Here is a 5,981-nt window from a genome sequence, read left to right on the forward strand (position 1 = left end):
GTCCATATAGCATGCATCAACATTCATTTATACACATTTAGCTCTGGTTATGGAATTTAGCAACCTTGGTATGCTCATCATCAATCGCCCCAATGCAGTTCTTGGTGGGCTCGAGATCCCAATTCCCTTAACAACTTCTCTCCTTTACCACCAAATATACCATGCACACACAGTGATAGATTCCTATAGACCAAGATGTTGAATAGTTGGTGACTGTCGATGTTCGTCCCTGAGCAAGTTTTCAAAAATGATGCTGCCGGATCTATCGGTTTCAAGTGCTTGATAAATCACCCCCTTCAATACGAGAGCTCTGCAAATTTCTCTAGCTCTTCTGCATGTGAACATTGGATGGCAGATATCCTCGGCACCCCTTTGGCAAATAGGACACTGTCCAGAAACAGGAATATGTCGATTTGCTAGCACCGAAAAGCCTAGTATGATCCTCTTCCAAGCTCTTCCCCAGGCTCTGCAAATCTGGTACTCTGCACAGCCCGCCGCCATCCCGCCCCCCACCACGGAGGCGTGGAAACAGCGGCGGCGGGCTTCGACCAACTAGCCCACCGCCACCCCGCCCTCCACCACTAGTAGAAAAAGGGGCTTTTCTCCCGGTTGGTAAGGCCCTTTAGTCCCGGTTTTTTACTAATGCCTCTCCCCTTTAGTCCCGGTTTCTTACATGAACCGGGACTAAAGGCCGCGGCCACGTGGAGCTCCACCTTTAGTCCCGGTTGGTAACACCAACCGGGACTAAAGGAAATTTTATGTTTTTTTTTTTAATTTTTTTTTTGATTTTCAAATTTCTGAATTATTTTAACCTCTAATCATCACCCCTCATCACTGCTCAATTTATCCTCTAATCTCTAATCACCCCTCATCATTCCAAATCATCTAACTTCCCGAACAGTCACCCATCCTCCCACTCCCCCAGCCTGAGCACGCTTAACTTCCGGGTTCTATTCTCCCTCGTTTCCAAGTCTGCACTTGTTATTTTCCTGACAATAGTAAGATGTCAATCCTATTAACCCTCAGGAATTTTGCTTGAGCATGAAGTGACACATTTCACTATTTGAGTTTGAAACTATTGTTTTAAAAAACAATAATTATTTAGTAACACTAATATTTCTTGAATAATTAGTTTGACCATTGTTTGACCACAGTTTGACCAGATTTGACCAAAATTCAAAATAACTAAAATAATTATTTAGTAACACTAATATTCTAAAATAATTAGTTTGATCATTGTTTGACCACAGTTTGAATTTTTTCGATTTTTTCCACTCTAGATCGTAAAAGCCCCGTAACTTTTTTTCTGTTAGGTTTTTGAGGATTTTGAAAATGTTTAACGGGGTGTCCCAGTTAAATTCGGATGTAACTTTTCGAGTAGATGATTTTTCATATAAAAAACTTTTTCATCCGAGTTCGTATGCAAAAGTTATGCCCATTTTACAAATTCCAGAGAGATTTTACAAATAAAGTCGAAATTCATATTTGTTAGTTTTCCCAACAACTAGACCACATATCACATGGGAAACTTATTTTATTTTATTTTTTTGACATTTCCATCATTTTCTTTTGTTTTTTCTAAAACTGAAAAGGCGGTGGGGGGGGGGGGGGGTAGAGTTTGAAAATGGGACCTTTAGTACCGGTTCGTGCCATGAACCGGTACTAATGCCTCAAAGCCCATTAGTACCGGTTGATGCCACCAGCCGGGACTAATGGGCATCGCACCCTTTAGTCCCGGTTCGTGGCACCAACAGGGACTAAAGGGCCCAGGTGAACCGGGACTAATGCCTTAGCCACACGAACCGGGACGAATGCTCACATTAGTCCCGGTTCGTGACTGAACCAGGACTAATATAAATACTGCCCTGTGACCAAAGCCCTGTTTTCTACTAGTGCACCACGGAGGTGCGGAAACAGCGACTGCGGGCTTCAACCAACCAGCCCGCCGCCACCCCGGCCCCCACTACGGAGGTGCGGAAACAGCGACGGCGGGCGATGACCGACCATTGTAAACCAATGAACCGTCTCATCGACGACACGAACGAACGAAAGTCCAAGAAAAGGGAAAAGCCGAACGCTGGCTAGAGTTCTTTTTTTTTTTTGTTCCGACTGAGGCTCATGGAATGCACATGAGTCCACTGCTGCCTTCAACCTCTCTTCCTCCGGCTACCGCGCTCCTCCGCATCGGCAACGCCCAAATGGTCTTTTTCTCCCGCCACGTCGTCCTCGTCGTCGTGGCGCCTCTTGGAGCTCAGGTCATCCTCCTCCGCCATTGCTTGCAGGCCGGCGCGCTGCAAAACAACACAAAGATTATGAAGCGACGACTGGCCACGTGTAGACATGACAAAATCTCTGTACTGGACGCACCTGCACGTCGGCAGTCAGCCACATAGACAGGCCAGCCCGAGCTCGCATGCACAGTCCACAATGGTCCGGGCCCACGTGACATCGGCTGGGACGATAAATAGAAAGCGGGCGACTTCTTTCCCTTCTCTCCCAAACCCTCCCAGCTCCATACAAATATAATTCTAAAAAAACTCCATATAGAAATCTAACGAACGCAGGCGGATCCAACGTATCCAATCATCTATACTATTACTCCATCAAATATCTGATACCCATAAAAAAACTGAAACCTAGTAATCATCTAGAATAATGCCATCAACGTACTGAGCAAATGAAAGTACATTGTAATAAATAAATAAATAAAAGCTGGCTGGTAAAAAAAAGTGTGCAGTGGAGATGGAGCGGTACCTTCTTTTGCTTCTTCTCGCGCACCATGTACCTGGCCCTGGTCACCTCAGGCAGCGTCTGCCCCGGGAACAGTTTCTGCGCCAACACATCGTCGATCGTGTCAGCCTTACCGCTCGTAGTAAGACCGAGACGAATGCATGCATGCATGCATGGAAGGGAGACAAAAAAAGAATGGCGGTGCGTGGCGTACCTGGAGCTCGTCCTCGACGGCCTTGGGGCGGCGCTGCAGGGGCGGTAGGGCAGCCTGCCGCCGGTCATCGCGAACCAGTCCTCCTCCTTCTCCTTGCGGGTGAGCTGGGTCGCGACGCGCGGCCGCCGCCGCCTTGGCCGCGACGTGCGGCGCCACCGCAGGGGGCTCCGCAAAGTCTCTTTTACCAGAACCGGGATGTAAATAAAATCCATTCACATTTGGAGATACAGACAGAATACACAGCTAATACAACTGACATACACAGACTTTTGCCAGGGAAAGTACTAGTGGAGGATGCTTTCACTCAGAATAGTACAACACTGGTTGCATGCACATGTCGTCCTTGTCTCTCTCTCTCTCCAAACAAAAAGCTTGCCTTTTATTTTCAGTCTAGCATTTTGAATTGCTCATAACTTTTAAACCGAATTTTTGTTTTGGAAACTTTTTATATATTTGTATTTAGGTCGACAAGATCTTTAAATCAAGACCAATCTTGGATATATTTTGACTAGTTTAAATTTTTAATTATATTTCAATTCTAGTTATGTTTTTCAAAGGAGTGAAATAAGTTTTTGAAAATGAGTAAAATGTGTTCTTTCAAAGGAGTGAAACAAGTTTTTGAAAATGAGTGGGGTTGGTCTTACGTTTTTTTTTGTTTTGAAAATAAGTGAAACTGATTTTTTTTCAAATGATTGAAATATGTGTTTTGAAATGACTGAAATAAGTATTTTGAAATGAGTGAAATAAACAAGCTAAATCATTTTTTAAGGAATGAGTGAAATTTGTTTATTAGAAATGAGTAAAATATGTTGCAAGAATTTTAAACTCATTCGAAATGTATTCAAATAACAAGTTTCACATCTCAATTGAGTGAACACTGTCTTTGAATTGAAAGGAGTGAAATCCGTTTTTTGAAATGAGTGAAACCAATTATTTCAAATGATTGAAATATGTGTTTTGACATGACTGAAACAAGTATTTTGAAATGAGTGAAATAAACAAGTTAAATCAATTTTTAAGAAATGAGTGAAATATGTTGCAACAATTTTAAACTCGTTCGAAATGTATTCAAATAACAAGTTTCACATCTCAATTTAGTGAACACTGTCTTTGAATTGAACGTAGTGAAATCCGTTTTTTGAAATGAGTGAAACCAATTTGGTCAAATGATTGAAATATGTGTTTTGGAATGATTGAAATTAAGTATTTTGAATGAGTGAAATAAACAAGTTAAATCATTTTTTGAGAAATGAGTGAAATTTGTTTATTACAAATGAGTGAAATATGTTGCAACAAATTTGAACTCGTTCGAAATGTATTCAAGTTTGATCTTATTTTAAAGATCACGGCGTCAGGAATTCAAATGTGTAAAAATATTTCAAAATGAAATTTTTATTCAAAAGATATCAATGAATTAATATCTTCCAAGATAAATAAAATGTTTGCCTTTTCTGTGTGTGGAGTGGTCTAACAACATGCATGCATGGCTAGGCATAAAAGTTGCACTCAGTAGTACGGTTGGGTCTCACATTGATTTGATTTAATGGACCGGATACTAGCAAAGTACAACACTATATCATTGGATAGTTGGCCCACACAAAGTTAGCTGGAAGCATTTGATTGGTTGGGACTTCACCGGTAGCTCCCAGCACCGGTAAAAAAACTTTTTCGCGGGGGGCTCTGCACCATCGGCGCCTTGCTTTTCTCCCTCATCGACGCCTGACGCGGCGGCTGCTGCCTCTGCGGCGTCGGCTGCCTAGGCTCCTGCTCGGCGCTGCTGTGGGCCGCCTTGGCCGACGCGGCCTCTGCTGCTCCTTCGGCGCTGGCTGCTGCTGCTCGCCGCCGGCACCGGCGTTAGCGTCCTCCGCGGATGATCTGGTCACCGTCATGTTCGGCATCAGTACGTACGCACGCAGCAACGACAGACACGACCCAAACGAGAATTAAGATGTGTGTGATCTACAAAGTAGAAACTGAGCAATGTGTATGCGGTCTAGCCTGCCCTCTACTCTATAGATGGATTGATAGATGGTTGGATATGCACAAGCAAGCACACTATTGCCACTAATGCATGCATCAAATCCCTACTACTAATGCCGATTTAGCGGTGATATCACCAGTTCCTCTGGCCATACCGCAATGCGTCTAAGTGGGGGTCAGTTCGGGCTCAGCCGCGGGGGTGGGAGTGGGCACCGGTGCTGGTGTGGGAGTAGGCACGGGTACGGGTTCAGGAGTAGGAGCGGACGTGCGAGCGCTTCTTGCGGACCCACTTGAGCGGGGCAAGGTCTTCCGGCGCGGCGATGGCGATGGCGATGGCGATGCCGCCGCTGCTGCTGCTGCCGCCGCCGAGGTCGGTTCCCTGGGTGGCCTGGGCGGCGAGGTTGTAGAGCCCGCCACCACCGAGGTCGCCTCCCTGGGTGGTCTAGGCGGTGAGGTTGTAGAGCCCGCCGTCGAGGCTGTTGTATGCCTGGGAGGCTTGGGCGACGAAGGTGTAGACCGCCCCGCCGAGGCTGTTGGATGGCTCGAAGGCTTGGGTGGACAAGTTGTAGAGCGCGCCGCCGAGGTTGAGTCCTTGGGAGGAGTGCGCAGCAGCATTGTACAGCTGGTGGTCCCTCAGGATGGCAGCGGATGAGGATGACGGACACCCTCGTTGCTGGCGCAGGTCGAGCGAGGCGCGGGAGAGGTAGGACGTGAGGCTCGACCTGTCGGCATCCACGGCCGGGGCGCCGTCGCGCTCGTCCATGCTTGGTGTGGTCGAGCGCGACGGCGCCCTGGCCATGGACGCCGACAGCTTGAGCCTCGTGTCCTACCTCGCCCGCGCCTCCCTCGAGTAGCGCCGGCCACGAGGGCGTCCGGCGTCCTCATCTGCTGCCATCGTGAGCGACCATCAGATGTACAACATCGCCGAGCACTTCTCCCAGGGACTCAACCTCGGCGGCAGGCTCTACAACTTGGCCGCCCAAGCCTCCGAGGCATCCAACAGCCTCGGCGGGGCGGTCTACAACTTCGTCGCCCAAGCCTCCCAGGCATACAACAG

At 47.0% G+C, this 5,981-nt stretch overlaps 1 long non-coding RNA gene across 1 annotated transcript; it reads right to left on the reverse strand.

Annotated features, from left to right (window-relative positions):
* Positions 1-1,684: 1,684 nt before the first annotated feature.
* On the reverse strand, positions 1,685-5,070 carry LOC120968770 (uncharacterized). Its single transcript, XR_005763145.3, has 3 exons — positions 2,945-5,070; positions 2,755-2,829; positions 1,685-2,291 (listed from the first exon to the last, which is right to left on the reverse strand). It is a non-coding gene; the product is annotated as an uncharacterized lncRNA (long non-coding RNA).
* Positions 5,071-5,981: the final 911 nt, after the last annotated feature.

Source organism: Aegilops tauschii, chromosome 1 (genome assembly GCF_002575655.3).
Source record: "Aegilops tauschii subsp. strangulata cultivar AL8/78 chromosome 1, Aet v6.0, whole genome shotgun sequence".
Lineage (NCBI taxonomy): Eukaryota > Viridiplantae > Streptophyta > Magnoliopsida > Poales > Poaceae > Aegilops > Aegilops tauschii.